Source organism: Ambystoma mexicanum, chromosome 3q, assembly GCF_040938575.1.
Source record: "Ambystoma mexicanum isolate Mex_15411 chromosome 3q, UKY_AmexF1_1, whole genome shotgun sequence".
Lineage (NCBI taxonomy): Eukaryota > Metazoa > Chordata > Amphibia > Caudata > Ambystomatidae > Ambystoma > Ambystoma mexicanum.
In genome coordinates this window covers 168,891,318-168,909,482 of record NC_090926.1, presented here as the reverse complement: position 1 = coordinate 168,909,482, position 18,165 = coordinate 168,891,318, and positions in this window count along the sequence as shown.

The following is an 18,165-nucleotide window of genomic DNA, read 5'->3' as shown; positions in this document are numbered from 1 at the left end:
TTGTTGCTGTAGTTGGAGTACCAGCTCCGTGTCTACGTCACCGCTCTTCAATGCTGTTTCTAGCTCGGTTTCCATCCTTTGCAGGTCAGCCAAGACCCCACCCTGTAACCCTCTTGACTTAGCAATGGCCACCCCCCGCATCACCACCTTAAAAGCTTCCCATAATGTGCCCGCGGAATCAACACTCCCAGTATTCTCCTCAAAGAAGTTAGTAATCTCTTCCCTTAGATCTTCTTTAAAGACTGGATCTTTAAGCGCCTCCGCTCGGAGGCGCCATGTAGGGATCTTCGCCTTCGGGGGGCAATATTGCCATCCGAGGATCAGGGGCGAGTGATCCGAGAGGACCCTAGCCCTATATTCGATTTGGGTAATCTCAGACATCACATCTGCTGTAGCAAAGACGTAATCGAGCCTAGTGTGCAGTTGATGCAGGGCTGAATAGTGCGAGTATTGCCTTTCAGTGGGATGTTTCATCCTCCACGCATCTGTTAAGCCAAAATCAGTTAGCAGTGTCTGCAACGCTCTCGCCGCTGGGCCAGGCTTACCCACCTTGCCATCTGATCTGTCCACCACAGGATCCAACACACAATTAAAGTCCCCACCCCAGATCACCGCGCTTCCTATACACGTACTAAGATTGGTACACAGGGCTCTGAAATATGCTGCTGTGTTTTGGTTGGGGGCATACGTGTTTACTATGCATACCTCCCTGCTCTCCACCAGCCCTCGCAATATCGCCATCCTTCCATCAGTTTCAACTACCTCTGTATCGATTTGAACGGGACATACGGTGCCACCCAAATGAACACACCCCGGGCGTATGCAGAGTATGGCGAGCCCACTACAGTCCCTCTCCACTTCCTCTTAACCAAGTCCAACTTCTCTTGCGTCAAGTACGTCTCCTGTAGTAGTGCGATATCTATCTTCTGCCTTTTCAGATACATCATGATCTTGTTTCTTTTCAGATAACTGTTAAGGCCCCTGAAGTTCCACGTTATTATCCTAAGGTCTCCCATAGGTCGTTAATAAGAACCCTCTCGATCCTCCGCCGATTCCGCCCCTTCTTGCACCGCAAGTACAACATGCTGATTCCTTCAAATAGGCTCAAAACAAAACTTAAACTCCCCAAATCCACACACACACTCAACTTCCCATCCCCCCACCTTCCTCCCACCCACCCTCGCCAACAGTTGCCCAGGTCCATTCCTGGATCTCAGGCACCCCCACATCTAGCCCTCCCTAGCACAAGCTTCTACTCAGGGCTCAGTAGGGTAAAGCCGCCCTAATGGCCGCTGAAACTAACAATCTATTGGGGTAGGTCGTCCACGTTTTGTTGCTCCTTTCAAAAAAGAAAACATTACGCATACAGATGCCATACAGTTACCAATTACAGTTACACTCACTATATTCCAGTCCAAGTCAAGCACTGTGCTCAGATTGTGTTCAAAGTTCAGTCAGTTACAGTTTCTTTGTACACTCAGGGTCCTCATCCCGCTCACTCTCACAATGTCCGTGTTTACAAAATCTTCATTCGGTATGATCCTGCCGATCACTATCCGCTTCTTGTTCCGGGCAGCCTTGCAGGTCCAGCCATGTGACAACATCCTCCGGGGTATCAAAAAATAGCGCTTTGTTCTTATGCAGCACTTTCAGTCGTGCCGGATACAGCAGCATTTATTTGACTCCCGCCGCCCTCAGCCTTCTTTTGACGGCGACATAACTGTACCTCTGCCTTTGCACCAGTATTGTATAGTCAGGGCATGCTGTGATGTTGGTGGATGCTCTCTCTATCGTGCCGCCCTTACGAAAGTATTCGAGGATCTTCTCTCTGTCCCTGTAATTCAGGATCCTCGCAATGATCAGTCTTGGCGGGGCCCCCGGCCGGGGTTTCCTCATTAGGGCGCGGTGCGCCCTCTCAACCGTAAATCCCTGCGAAAGATTCCCTGCTCCGATCCCTTGCAGGATCATGTTTTCCACATAGTTTGTGGGGTCTTGGCCTTCTTCCCCCTCTGGAAGGCCAACCACGCGAATGTTGTTTCTCCTCGCCCTTCCTTCCGCCTCTTCCACATGATTTTCCAGGTTGGCGACCTGTTGTTTTAAGACATGAATCTCTTTCGCATTGCTCGTGCTAACATCCGTGTTAATCTTCACCCCACTTTCCAGACCGCTGGTCCTTTCTGCAAGCGTCCTGACATCTTGACGTAGCAGGGTGAGTTCCGTACCTACAGCATCGATCTTGTTCTCTAGAGCTGTGCGTAGGTCTGCCATTGCCAGGTCCCATTTGGCACTCAGTCCCGTTATGGCCTCCAGGATCTGGTGCTTGTCCCCTTCGGGGGCGTCCTCCGCAGGGGTCACGACCATGCTCTGCACCGATGCTGAGGGGGTCCGCTGCGTTTTCGTGAAAGCCTCCATTGTGGGTTGCTTAGCCTTGCCTCTCAACCCTTTAGCCGACATGGCGCTGCCCTTTACTCCTGTACGACTCCACCTTAGTGCAGCTGTTGCCCTGTCCTTGGTCCGACGATGGTCTGGCTCCCAGGTCTCCTAGCTCACATTCGAGATGGCACTACAAATTGTTTTACGGGTGGGCTATGGCCTCAAACTCCTCGTTCAACTCCCGTAGGCCTTGTCGCCCAAGCATCCAATGTTATCTCTTCCTGCGGTCAGATCACCGAGGCTCCATTAACGTGTGCCAGGCCGGGCTCTCTCATGGTGCTAGTTCGAACACCCTGCCATATGTCCCCTTTGTACTATTCCCCCAGGCAATTCTCGCAGTCATGTCCCGCAGTTCCGGGGGATCAGTTTCGTTTCTCCTCGGAGGCCTCTCCTTTATTAGCCGCCATCTTGGTGCCAAAGCGGTCACACAGCCGTCCCAACAAAAACATGTATATCTCACGATTCCCCGGGACTATGAGCTTCTCCAACGAGCTTCACTTGGCGTGCGGCTTCCGACTCCTGATCCCCAAAGGTCTAGGCGCTTGTTGCAGTTTCAACGGGTAACTTTGGCAAAATTAGAGTCGGATCATCAGGAGCACCTCACGCAGCACGTCCTATTCCATGGCCAGCTAGCCACGCCCCCCGTGCATATAGTATTGCTGTAAAATATATCTATTAGCAACGTCTTCAGAAAAGGTGCTACAGTGAGTATAGCAATTTAGGGTAGGCATTAGGCTGGTCACCTCGACTACTGACAAATGCGTAACTTAACAGATTTTTTTGTAAACATTCAGAGGGATAGAACATCTCGGAACATTTAGTATAAAGATTTAGAAATTTAAAAAAAGGGTTGTCATACTTTTGTGATTCAGTGGTTCAGGTGTTAAATCCACTGTTATTAAGAGATATGTTGTTTATGCTTCACATTCTGCTATGTGGCGCCCCTTCTGACATGTTGTCATTTAACATTACTATGAATTTGTTTTATCATAATAAGAGGAACTGGTTTTAATATTTAATATTGCCTTCTTGATCATTAATTCCCAGTACTGGGCTGCCCCCAGAGTTTTTTTATTTATAAGAATGTTATCTTTCACAATATGCACTTTACACTGTTTCACATCAGCACTTTAATGCTGAATCAGTCTGTTTGCATGTTCTTTGCTTTTTTGTGTAAAACTACACATTTGTGGCTAATGCAGTTTTATTTCCTTGCACTGACACTTAAATGTGAGTCCTTTCTTCATGTTTCCCAACCATAATTAAGCAGCAGGAGGTAGTAAAACATTGGTTATTTGCTTATGTCTCCAAACCCCCCATCCTTTCCACTTCCACCTCCCGCCTCCTCACCCACTCAGCCCCCCATGTCCTACACCAACTCCCAATTAGATATGAACACTTGCCACCCTTTGGCACCAAACACGTCAATGCCCTCCTTCACCTCTAACTCACATCTCCTCCACAAATCAAACTTGCTCTCTTATATACTCATCAATGACAGGTCAGTTTCCTAAAACAAATATAACATCTTCGACTTCATCTCAGACGAAAAACCGGACATCCTCTTCATTACAGAAACCTGGTTCTCCAACGACTATGAACCTATCGCACCCAAAGCATTCCCCCCAGGGTACAGCCTGATTGTACAGAATAGATCTGGCAGAGGAGGAGGGTTGGCCATCCTCCACAAACATCACCTCTCAATCGTACCCAAGGATATTTTTTCATGTAGCACTGACTGCGAATCACTGCTAGTCAAAATACAAATCTCCCCCTCTGCCTCCCACAGATTCTTACTCCTACACAGATCCCCTGGCTACAACAGGACCTTTGCAGACTCCCTTAGTGATGCCCTATCAGCCACCTTAATTCAGCATCCATCCCTCACCATATTAGGAGACTTCAACATTTGGATGACATCCCCTCAAACCCCATGACCCACTCTCTCTCTGATAACCTAAAAGCCCTACATTTGACCCAACAGATACCTCTCCACACCCACACCCACACCACAGGACACACCCTTGACGGATCTACGTTATCCGACTGAGGCTGATTTTCCCGCGGCCAGAAAATTTGCATTTGAAATGCACGAACCAAAAAAAGTTTGTACATTTCCCATGCGAACACACGTTCAAAACCCCTACATACCACCACTCCCACCACACCCACAACACACCCATGACACACCCCCACCCAAACCCTCAACACACTCCCACCCCCAACATAAACAACTACCTTCTCTTCACGCTGTGTCCCTAAGGCGCCAGTTCCCTTTCACTTCTGTGATCGGGAACTAGCGCAGCAGGGTCCTTTTTTTTTTTTTTGGGAGCTGCAGGGGTTTCCCCCTCAACCCCGATAAACTATATTGTGTGGTATAGTGAGCGAGGTGTTGCGGGGGACACCCCCAAATCCCCCGTTTTTATTTTTGGAAAATTCTTTTCCGGGTGTGCTGCGAGGGTGTCCCCCGCAACACCCCGCTCACTATACCACACAGTATAGTGAGCCGGATGTTGAGGGGGACACCACCGCAGCCCCTGAACTCTTTTTTTATATACTTACCTACAATGCTACCACCAAAGGTTCGAACTTTTGGTGTTCGAACCTCTGGTGGTAGCATTTTTTGGACTTTTTGTACGGTTGGACCTTTTTTTTCGGTCCGATCGTACAATTCCCCCTTGACGCTTTATTCAGCTCCACAAACCAGATATTGGCCCTGCACCCTCTAACCTGGACAGATACTTTCATGATCTGTTTCTCCCTGCAGACCTTGCAACCCCCTGGATCCCTTCACACTAACCGTCCCTCTCCAAGCTCCCTCTCCCTCATCCCTTTCTGAAATTAAATTGCTATTAATCCTGATCTAGCCAGCTCCCTTCTAAACTAATTTCCATCACTCTCAATCCTTGATTGAACTTTTCGATCAGTGGCTGTCCAGCCACCTCATGTCCCTCACACCAAGGAGACGTACCTCTCAGAGACCGGGCCCCAACCCCAAGTGGTACACAGCCTCCCTCAAACCACTCAAAAACCTCAAGCACCAACTGGAGCGGAATTGGAGAACAAACACCACCCCTCAAAACAAAAGCACCACTCTTCAAAACAAAACTCTATCGCAAGACTGACGAGGGCCTACCAGTCAGAATTCAAGACGCCACACAGCTCAACCTCCCCTCTCCTAACTCCCAATCACTCTGCAATGCACTGTCCGACCACTTTCACAATATCGCCATAGTTAGACACTGCTCGATCCTATCCAAAATCGCTAAGACACACCTGCTTCCTCCCATCCCCCACGCAGTCCCAGCCCTACTACTCTTCCTATGCTGACCCACTCCTCTTTCAACCCCATCTCACACTTAGAGTTCCTCAAACTTCTACCACAAAGTGAACCTTCAGGCTCCCCCTTAGGCCCCTGTCCACCCACCCTTCTTTAGAACATCCTAACATCAACACGTGCAGTCGGCATTGCATGGTCCATTATTAACCATTGCCTCTCCTCAGGCATTTTCCAGGGGGCCTTGAACACTTCTTACGTCACCCTCTTCTCATAAAACCCTCTCTCGACCCCCTCCTTACCTCCGACTATCGCCCTATTTCTAACACCTGCTTCTTTGCTAAACTCTTGGACTGCACTGTGTACAAACAGCTATGCCTCTTCACAGAAACCAACAGCCTCCTGGACCCAGCCCAAGCGTGTTTCAGACCCCACTGAGAAACAGAGTCCTTGCATGTGTTAGTTTGGGATGACTTAAAAAGAACAGCAACTGCGCTCATCGTCCTAGACCTATCTTCCACATTCGACACCATTGACCACACCATACTCGCAGACAGGCACCATTTATTTGGGATCAAAGATTCTGCTTGAATATGGATATCTTCCTTCCTTTCTAACCACACTCAAATCATGCTCGTCCCCTCTTTCACCTCCTTCCCCCACCCTGTTCCTAAAGGGGTTCTGCAAGGAGCCTCCCTGTCTATGCTCCTCTTCAACACCTACCTCAGCCCACTCCCTGCACTCATCCGCTTTCATATCCTTATCTGCTATAATTATGCGGATGACACCCAGATCATTCTCAAGATCCCTAAGCCAACATCCTCCCCCCTCCCAGACCTCTCACCCTGCCTTTCTGAAATCAACCACTGGATGATGGCCAACCACCTCCTCCTCAACCCTGGCAAAACTGAAATCCTAATAGTCGGCAAATCCTCTCTCCTTCCACAACTGATTCCATGGCCATACTCCCTAGGACCCGCTCCTGCAATATCAACTTCTGTAAAAAGTCTTGGATGCATGCCGGACTCAATCTATCAGTGTCAGAAAGATAGCTCAGGGGGCAACATGCCAAGGCGACATGGAGCAACACAGGCTCGATCCCCGGGTCCGCGCTTAGAAACCTCTGGGTATTAAGCATGTTATAAATAACCAATCATATCATCTCATATCAATCATATCACTCTTCCACCACATCAATACTCTGTCCAGTACCTGATTGTTCCATCTACGCATCCTCAGAAGAATCTTCCTGTACCTCTCCTACCCACATCGAGTCTCTGCAATGCTTGCCATCATCCTCTCCACACATAGACTATGCAAACTCCCTTTACTTAGGTGCTCCGGCATACCAGCTCAGGAAGCTCCAAAGAATCCCAGACTCTGCTGCCTGTCTCCTCCTTGCTCTCTCACTAAGAGAACATATTAGCCCCGCACTCATGGCTTCCTATCGGGCGACAGACTACCTTTAAAGCCATGTGCATCACTCACCGTGCCCACTATAACTCCGGCCCAGAATTTCTCCAAGGTAAGCTCACACGCTATCATCCCACCAGATAACTCAGACCTGGTTCAGCTCTTCTCCTCATTATCCCCCATTACAACTCCACCAGAATGGGAGGATCATCTTTCTCAGTCGAAGCTCCCTCCATCTGTAACTCATCCTCCGCACTGACAACTATGCGGCCTTCAGAAAGGCCTAGACATCCAACAGCATCCTGAAACCATCTACCCAAACCCTATATCCATCATCACGGCAACTTTCTCATGCATATGTCTCACCCACATCAAAACACCAACAAGCTACACATTCAGGTGGATGCTGCCTGTTGTCGCGGCAGCCCACCATGCACACTCTACCTACACATGACATCAAAACACCAACAAGTCACGTTTACATACACTTATAGGTGGATGCCAGCTGTTGCGGTGTCCCGGCTTGCACACTCTATCCACACACCACTCAGTGTACTCTAACACTTTAACAGCGCACCTGGCCTCCTTTCTCGCAGCTTGGTGTGCACACACATCCAGCATTGAACTCCTGACAGACTGTGGGTAGGCAGCATTTTACTCAAGAAATGTATTAGGACAGCCTGCACATGCCATGAAATAAATTCTGGGCTTGACCATCTATTGCACCCCACCTTGACCACACACCTAGAGGTTCCGATCCATGCTATTAGCCTGCCTCCTGTCAAAAGGTTTATGGGGATTGCTGATAAATGCATCCAGAAGATGTTTGCAAATGTAATCATGCTGCCCAGGATAATAGTCTGCCTATCACGCTTCGAAGATGTATTAGGCCAGTAAGTCTACTCCACCTATAGAAAATGCAGCCTTTTACAGATGACATCAGCACTGAACAACTAAAAGACAAGGCTCCATCCGAGCCTCAAGGTACGTCAGAAAGCACTGCTCCAGTGTACCTCTGCCACAGGCCTGGCTACTGTGATGAATCCTGTGGAGTCATCACTGATCCCCAGCATAAAGTCTCCTTGCATGTGGCCAAGGGAAGGCAGCCGCTACCTGATCCAGACCCTGGGGGTGACATTACGAGAGAGGATCACATGGGAGGAGATGGCTGTCAGTGAGAATTGGTGACTCCCTTAGAAGAGGTGCAGTATTTGTCCTTTTTTAGGATGAAGATCCTATAATTCCCAAATATCTGATGGCCTGCTGCCACTACACAAAATCCACTCATCTGAAAGCTCCAAAGATACTATATGTGAAGCCTCCAAAACTGAATAAATAGGGATATATGGGTCATATGTGTTACCCACTGATTGCAATGATTCTGTCTTGAGTAAAAATCCTAAACTTAAAGTTGTTGCACATAATGTTCATATGACATCTGCTGTTTCTGCCAAACCATCAGTTTAAACAATGTGACTTTAGGAAAACTTGAAACATTATGCCCAGAATGCCTATAGTACTGTAACGAGGAAGAGGAGGGAAGAGTAGATGAGTATTTTATTTATTTATTTATTTATTTGTTTGGTCATTTGTATAGCGCACCAAGCCCAAGGGCATCTAGGCACTTTTTCTTAAGAGGGTGGTTACAATGGCTGTTTGCGGTAGTGATAGCTTACAAACGTTACTCATTACTGACATAGGTATGCAGTTGCTTACAGTCATTACATTGAGAAACATTGCTAACATAGGTTACAGAACTAAGATCCGTTGCAGTGGATACCAGAGTATGACTGGTGATGTCAAACAGACAGTGCAGTCTAGTTATTACAATCCTAAACACCTGAGCAGGACATTTAAATTGAGAGCCCAAACACAGCTGAGCAGCAGAGGAATTAGAAGGAGAGAGGCAGGAGCAGCGGAAGTAGAAGCAGAAGCAGAGGCCACGGCAGAGGTCGCAGTCGGAGAAGAAGTTGCAGGATTCTGCAGTGCGCGCAGCGGGAAGCCTGTGGGAGGAAGAGCACTGAGCTGTGAGAAGCCCAGCACAGAGGGAAAGTGCCCCTGGTTAACAGAAGTCCACTCCGGTAGACCGACGTGTGTGAAAGCCCAGTGGAGCCTGGCGAGCTCCCGGGAAGAGCTGCCTGAGCAGCAGCAGCCACAGGGAGCTGTCAGCAGCGCTGGTGGACCGGAGGGGGTCTGACAGCGCCCTGAGGTCCTGCCTGCAGTGAGACCACAACACAGTCCTGTGAAACCTCTCAGAGTTGCTATAGGAAACTGGTGAGTTTACCTATAGAGAAAGGTAAACCAGGCCGCTCGGTAGGGGAAAATTAAAATGTATTGACAATTGGGAAATCCGACTAAATAAAAGAGAAAGGCAAAAAGGGTACAATTCTCCTTACCTGGGACATCAGTTTGGGGAAACCTGAAACCTGCATTACCACCAGCCAAAAAGATTGTAATGAATAGACAGAAGGGCAGAAAGGCTGCAATTCTCCTAACATGGGATACCAGTTTGTGGAAACCTGGAACCCACATTGCCATTGCCACAAGCAGAGACACTATTGAGGGATGTGTGAAATGGCAGCCTTTCCTGGCAGGCGAGTAAACCAGGAGAGAAATAAGTTGCATGAAGTTGAAGTCCATTCCTGGCAGGCGAGTAGGCTAGGAAAGGAACAGTTACAGTTGCTTTCAAATAGAAAACTTTAAGGTCATAAAGAAAGCTGTGTGTGAAGTTGAAGCTCATTCCTAGCAAGCGAGTAAACTTGGAGGGCAACAGTTGTTTTCAAGGAGAGTACTTGGCTGGCATGTAGGGTTGTGTGTGAAGTTGAAACCATTCCTGGCAGGCGAGTCACCAGGAAAGGAACTGTTGGTTTCAAGGAGAAAACTTGGTTGATAAAAGAGTGCTGTGGAAAGAAGATATTTGCCATATCATTACTTTATCCTTTTGAGAAATCATTGTGTAACAAGAGACATTTGTTGTGCTGTTCTGACAAAGATATCCTAAGGAAAGAAGCGTTGTGACATTTTCCTGAGTAACCATTTTTTCTATTTGTAAAGAACACTTCCTGGAAGAGACCGGTACTTTGGTTTTGAACAAGGGTTTGGTGGAAGAGACATTTTCTTTACCCATTTGAAAGAAGTGTTTGATCAGAGGAACCGTTTTCATTGAACTGAATAGAACTTAGTTGTAACTGAACTCTGGTAAAGGTCTTCCTGAATTGATTCAGGGGAAGGGAACCAAACCCTTGTCATAAGGATTGCTTTATGTAAAATCTGAGTTTGAACTTTTGCACATTTTGGTTAGACTAAAAACAGACATATTTATCTTATGCACTTTGATTGTATGCATTAGTGCGAGGGTCAGATACATTTGGACACATGGTCATCTTTCTTTAGCTTTCAGTTTTTTAGGTAGGAACACTTTGGTTAGGATAGGGACAGATAGGTGTTTAGCCCATCCCCTTTTAAGTATAACAAATATGTTGAAATATGAAGAAACTACAATTTTGTGTCTGGCTCTCATTTCTGACCCTTCACACTACCCACCCGCACACAGTAGAATGCAGTGACGGGCTATGACAAATTTGGTCTTGCTGGTCTCTTAATGAGTCCTCTTGTTATCATACGCACTCCCCCATTCAACACCCATCCACATGCCTGAATTCATGGGTAGCTTTTTGGAGCCCTGCCAGCCCTCATAACTCCTTGTCCTGGCCAAATGCACACACACATTCCAGCCTCGGCACAGTTCCCACACTTTGGACTTCGGTCCCCACAGGGCGTTCGCACCACAAGCGCATTGAGGCCATATTAATGGGATAAAGTCACTATACAAATGACTCTTACTGCTACTACTATACCATTTGATCTCTGCGATCACTTTAGAGATGGCAAGTAATGAGAGACACTTTCTTAACATGGCTCACACTTGGGCAGGTTCAGAAAAAGAATCAGATATATGCATGCACATATAGACACACCATAGATTGCAGCTGTTGAAGCTTCTCTTATAATGGGCATGCACAAAACAAGATGCAACACTGAAAACTTCCCACTCACAAAAGGAACAGACATGGAAGGGGCAGTGATGCTGCAAGCTCCCTCAGGGACATAACAGGTACTGCAAAGGAGCAGTATTCGAAGAGGCCATAACAAGAAATAGTAACAACATGGGCTGCAACACTGCAAGCTTTCATCTCAAACTGGCTGTATTATGTAGGCCTGGCGTTTTCAAGCTTCTCTCATGCCAAACATGAACAACGTTGGGAGTAGCATGACAAGGGTCTCTCTTTTTCTCACACACAGAGAACAAGAACAGCACATGAGCAGCCCTGCAATCTGCCTTGGCAATGAACAGGAACATCACAGGTCACTTCAGAGCAAGCTTTCTATCAACACAGACTGTACAACCACAGTACATGGCTACTTCACCATGAACAGGCACAGCAAGATTCCTCCGGTGCACAGACATACACATAACATGGAACACACCCTCCTGCATGCAAATGCGCCACACTTGATTTTCAGTGATTCAAGAACTGTTGTTTATTAGCACATTCAGTTCTAGAAATATATCCTATATTGACCTCTATTGGTAACAAGTGTTCCGGCAAAGTATAAATGCCTTTTTCAAACCAGGGCTGTACATAACATATAGGAATCAAGCACATTTGAATCACACATAGGTATGAACACCATATGCAAACACAGAAATATGATATAACACAAATGAAACAATATATATGATTAAATAAATCATAATTGTGTGTTTGTGTGAGACAAAGAAAAGAAGCGATAGGTAATAGGGAACGATAATGAGGTAAAACAAGACAATGGACATGGCATCACAAATGGAAAAAGAAAACATTATTAATTAAAGATCTGCATACATGAGAACCAATTTCGCAAAACATATATGCATTGAGTGCTATGCTGGACTTAGAGAAACATATAACAAATCTTGGGTTGCCAAAAAAGGAAAATCTACACTTAATGCAATTCTTTATACCCAAAGCACACACTGATCTTTAGGTAATTAGAAGATAGATACACTCTGCCTAACTATGTTAAAATCATATAGGTAGATCTAGTCAAGTACATAATATCAGGCACCAAAATGAGCCACCATTATTCCCATTACAAGCATTATCATGGCTTGAAAATCATAAAAATAGATTCATCATTTACCTGTGTTCTGTGACACATACATTTGTGTTGTGCGGTCTGTTGTCGTAGTAATAACCGGGTTAAATCCCTAAATAAAACATAACTGCGATTACCTAACATAGCTACATGACAAAGCACAGGTTGCCCTGCTAATTATTGGCTAACTTTCACATATGGCACACTAATAACTGTGAAATTGAGTGTTTTGCTGTTTAATGCCTGATTTTCCTGAACTCGTATTTGTGAACAAGTAAGAATTTTATAAGTAAAAGTGATAACTTTAATCACGGCTACGGAGCAAGAAACGTATCTGTACTGCAGCGCTTTCACACCTACAACGTAACTGTTGTTTTCCCCCTTCGCCCCTCCCTTTCCGCCCTATTCCTGCTTCTCCCTGTATCTGTGTTCTTAAAGGGGCTGTGTCCCTTTTACTCATGTGTAACACATTCCCACTTACAAAGGGACCAAGTGAATATGTAAGTGTGCGGCTATGGCCTTGGCTCATGAAAACATTTATATGTCTCATCACGTATCAAGTTCCATTGAAACGTTGCATCTGCCCGAACGTGCAGAAACCATTTATTTAAAAATGCCTCAAAAGGAAACATGTGTAACCAAAAGAAACAGGGCTCTCATAACGTCACACTCACGAATATAATGTCACTTCACATTAACCTGCATTAGCCCTAAAACAGATATGCAGTACTCATCATACAGGCCACATACCGTCAATAAGCAGCTCCTCTGCCACGTCTGCTAGGCTGACCCATTGTCAGCGGCAATGGAGGGGCAACAGAAAACATATCCGAGTACATCGATAATCTTCTCAGACCAGAGGTACCTAAACTCAAAGCCTGCCTCAAAGATACTACGCATGCCATACAGATTTTAAATAGAATCACTTGGCAACCACAATATGTCCTGGCATCACTCGATGTGCGTGCTCTATATACCTCAATCAAACATGAACAAGCTATAGGAACTATTGATTATGTGTTCAAGGATACCAGCGCTTCACATTTTCACCAGATAGACATGTTAAAAGAAATGCTGCAAGCAACTCTCGATTATAACATCTTCATGTTCAATGGCAACTACTACCACCAACTCCAAGGGGTGGCGATGGGTACGAAATATGCCCCAGCACTCGCCAATTTGTTCATGGGGATGCTGGAGGACAACATAGTTTACATGGACAGTCAATATAGCGAGCATGTGATCCTGTGGGCTCGCTATATTGATGACATCCTTTTGTTCTGGAAAGGTGAAATGGATCTACTTGAGCAATTTACATGCCATCTGAAACAGAACAGCTTTGGGATCTAGTTTACGTCACAAATGAGTACATCAACTATTGATTTTCTTATAATATATGTTAAAAACAATAGTTTGCACACCAAGACTTTTCGCAAACCTACCGAGCTCAATTCAACATTGTTTGCGACAAGTTGTCGCCTACAAAGGGTTAAGAACAACATTCCAATAGGCAAACGTATTCGCGCAAGACGAAACTGTAAAGAACAATCTCAATATATAGCAGAGTGTGATCTGCTCTCATCCAGATTCAAGAAAAGAGGCTATCAAACCAAATATATCCAAAAGGCAGCAGAAAAAGTGTCATGTATGACACAAGCCAAAACACTTGTACAAAAACAAGCTAATGTTGATCATCAACGAGATGATATCAGATTCATCACTCCCAGATCAGAAGAATCTTAAAATGCAACTGGCATCTTTTACAACTTGATCCCCATCTAACTAAATTCACACAGCATGGTCCCCAAATTGTTTTCACAAGAGCACAAACACTAAGGAACCATCTAAGTCCTTTGCTTCTCCCCCAGGTAACCAAGAAGCAATCCACCAATTGGCTAACACAAGAGAACTTTGGATTTAGGAAATGTGGCACCTGTTCCTTGTGTCAGTACGCATATGACAAATCAACTAATTTTTGAGACAATTTTCGAAATCAAAGCATGATTAGACAGAATATTAATTGCAGAACAAAACATGTGGTTTATGCTATAGTCTGTATTTGTAAGAAAATGTATATTGGCAGTACTATTCGCCAACTTCGGACACGCATTCGTGAACATTTATCCGGGATTGGCAGCCAAAATTTGACTTTGCCGTTGGCCACACATTGGCAGCAGGAGCACCAATTAGGGGGAAAAAAGACATCAGATTCATTGGGCTACAGCATGTTAGTCTCGGTAGAAAAAGCGGCAATCTTGTAGTCTTATTACGGCAGTCAGAAGCTCGGTTAATCTGCCAATTTCGAACCCTCAATTTGGGTCTCAACATGGACAGTGACATGTACTGTTTTTTATAAATGTGCAAACATTTTTGTCATTGATCAATGTGACAGTATGAATCCGTACATGCATGTCTTATTAACAATATGACATTGATGCATATGGTAAGGAGCCACGTATACTATTTCACTACCTTCTAGCACGTAGTTGTAGTTGTTCATCTAGACCGGTTAAACTATTAGATGAATTTACACATGTTTTTTTTGTGTGTTTTGTATGTTTAACTTTAAACATATAGGTTACGTTAACACGTAATACCAATGAATCTTAGAGCAACGCAAAATTTATTTATATATTTTTGTTCGCTGGTATCCAGTTCATCTAACTCATTTTTGCATCTCAGAGCTATACACTAGCAATTTACATATGTTTGCACCTATCATCGGAATCGTCAGGCTCCAGTGCGCTCAAATTTTCCCTCTCTTGCCCAGGTGACGAACTCTGATTAGCATCACCAATATTTGAATGAAGGTTCGGTTTTGCTACTTGACATTTTGCATTGATTCTCATTTTCATTCAAATAATGCGTTTCATGAATGTCTCATCAATCTATCTAGCAGCATGGTAACTGTAATCGGGTTTGGGCATAGCAACGCATTTTTATTGAATAACACTAGTCCTGTCCTAAAATATGGCTGCCTGGGTCATGGCAACAAAGGTAGGACAAGCCGGTTGCCAAGGCACTTCCCGACAACACAAGCCCAGCATCTACTTAATGGCTGCAATCAGCCCGTGATGCAGCCTAGCAGACGTGGCAGATGAGCTGCTTATTGACGGTATGTGTCCTGTATGATGAGTACTGCATTTCTGTTTTAGGGCTAAAGCAGGTAAATGTGAAGTGACATTATATTCGTGAGCGCTGACATTATGAGAGCGCTGTTTCTTTTGGTTACACATGTTTTCTTTTGAGGCGTTTTTAAATAAATGGTTTCTGCACGTTCGGGCAATGCAATGTTTCAATGGAACTTGATACGTGATGAGACGTATAAATGTTTTCATGAGCCAAGGCTATAGCCGCACACTTACATATTCAATTGGTCCCTTTGTAAGTAGGAATGCAAGCGCTGCATTACAGATACGTTTCTTGCTCCGTAGCCGTGATTACATTTATCACTTTTACATATATAATTCTTACTTGTTCACAACTACGAGTTCAGAAAAATCGGGAATTAAACAGCAAAACTCTCAATTTCACAGTTATTAGTGTGCCATATGTGAAAGTTAGCCAATAGTTAGCAGGGCAACCTGTGCTTTGTCACGTAGCTATGTTAGTTAATCGCAATTATGTTTTATTTAGGGATTTAACCCGGTTATTACTACGACAACAGACCGCACACCACAAATGTATGTGTCACAGCACACAGGTAAATGATGAATCTATTTTTATGATTTTCAAGCCATGATAATGCTTGTAATGGGAATACAGGAACATCGAGAAGAGATCACATCTCTGAAGTGAGAAGACAGGTTCACTGGCTTCCAGTCAAAGAGAGAATTGTCTTTAAAACTCTTGCCTTCACCCACAAATGCCTCCACGAGCTCGCACCCCCATATCTATCCCAGAGAATCACCAGGCATACTGCCTCGAGGCCTCTCAGAGAGGGCTATTCCAACACAATTCTCACCCCAAAAATCCGTAAAGCCCGAGCAGACGGCTCGAGCTTTCCTACATTGGCCGCCACTCACTGGAACGCACTCCCTTCTCACCTAAGACAGATCGAATCCCACCAAGTTTTCCACAAAGCCATCAGGCTAAAGTCTTTAACTAAAAGCTGTAAACCTAGTACCACCCCGCGAAGTTAGATCTACCATATTGTTTTTCTTTCTCTGCCCGTCACATTTTTTTCTCATACTGTATGTCATGTAATTTGTAACTAACTAAGAAGCCTAATGGCGCTTGAACCTGTATGTCAAACCTCTTACACATTCCTGTAACAGCGCCTCGATGCCACTGGGCTGCATATTGCGCGATACTAATGCAAATAAATAAATAAATAAATAAGTAATGGTGGCTCATTTTGGTGTCTGATATAACATACTTGACTAGCTCTACCTACATGATTTAAACATAGTTAGGCAGAGTGCATCCATCTTCTAATTACCTAAATATCAGTGTGTGCTTTGGGTATAAATATTTGCATTAACCGCAGATTTTCCTTTTTTGGCAACCCAAGATTTCTTTTATGTTTCTCTAAATCCAGCATACCACACAATGCATATATGTTTTGCGAAATTGGTTCTCATGTACGCAGATCTTTAATTAATAATGTTTTATTTTTCCATTTGTGATGCCATGTCCATTGTCTTGTTTTACCTCATTATCCTTCCCTATTACCCATCCGTTCTTTTCTCTGTCTCAAACAAACACATAAACAATTATGATTTATTTCATCATATATGTTGTTTAATTTGTGTTATACCATGTTTTTGTGTTTGCATATGGTGTTCATTCCTATGTGTAATTCAAATGTGTTTGATTCCAAATGTTATGCACAGCCCTGGTTTGAAAAAGGCATTTATAAGTTGCTGAAACACGTGTCACCAATAGAGGGCAATATAAGATATATTTCTAGAACTGAATGTGCTAATAAACAACAGTTCTTGAATCACTGAACATCAAGTGTGGCACATTTGCATGCAGGAGGGTGTGTTCCATGTTATTTGCAATTTAGAGGTGGGGGCTTGTACCTCTATCTCTCCTGCAAGTGCGATACGGCCATTGTTACCTAACATTATTTAGGGTCGTGGAGTGTCACGAGTTGGTGTAAGTTAACCCCCATTTTTTTTTTAATACACATAAACCAGACACCGCAGGGGTAGCAGCACTACCACTTCTCACATACACACTGTGACGAATATCGTCACTTCTCCCCTAGCGGGAGCCCCTTCCCCAGGGGCCAGGGGAGTGAGGCAGCTGCCTGATAGTCCCCCCTGGGGGTGGTACTCAGTGGGTGGATCTCATGGGGAGGGAAGCCCCCTATGGGATTAGTGACGGCCCAGGGAGAACATGGTATCCCCATAGCCCACTTAACCTTAACACATGTTCCTACCCCCTTCCACCAACACTTTCCCTAGTGTCGCTATATGGTTTTGCCACACCACCAATATAGTTAATACTGGGACGAGGAGGTGTGTGGACTCCTCAAGGAACATGTATCCCTTAAGTTCTGAGACGAGGGAGAGACCAACTGACTCACAGGAAGTACTGGGATGAGGAAGAAGCGTGGAAGCATATGAACACTCACGAGAACCGGAATGAACAGTCTAGTTTTTCCCAAGACCTGGTTGGGCAGAACCCATTCAAAACCGAAGCTCGGACCCAGGAAAGAGAGCATGGCCTTCCCTGGAGAAACTGCAAGCGTGGAGAACGCTCGGATCGGCAGAGAACCGAAGCAGCTCCAGGAAAATGTACCAGGCAGGCAGAGAGATTCTTTCCTGGTCCGACGTGGAAGGACCATCTAGCAAAGCAGCGAACGTCCAGGCAGGCCAAGCAGAAGTACGAATGGTTACATGAAGATGCACCCGCTGAGAACCTGCAAGTGCAGCGGAGACGCTGTAGCACGC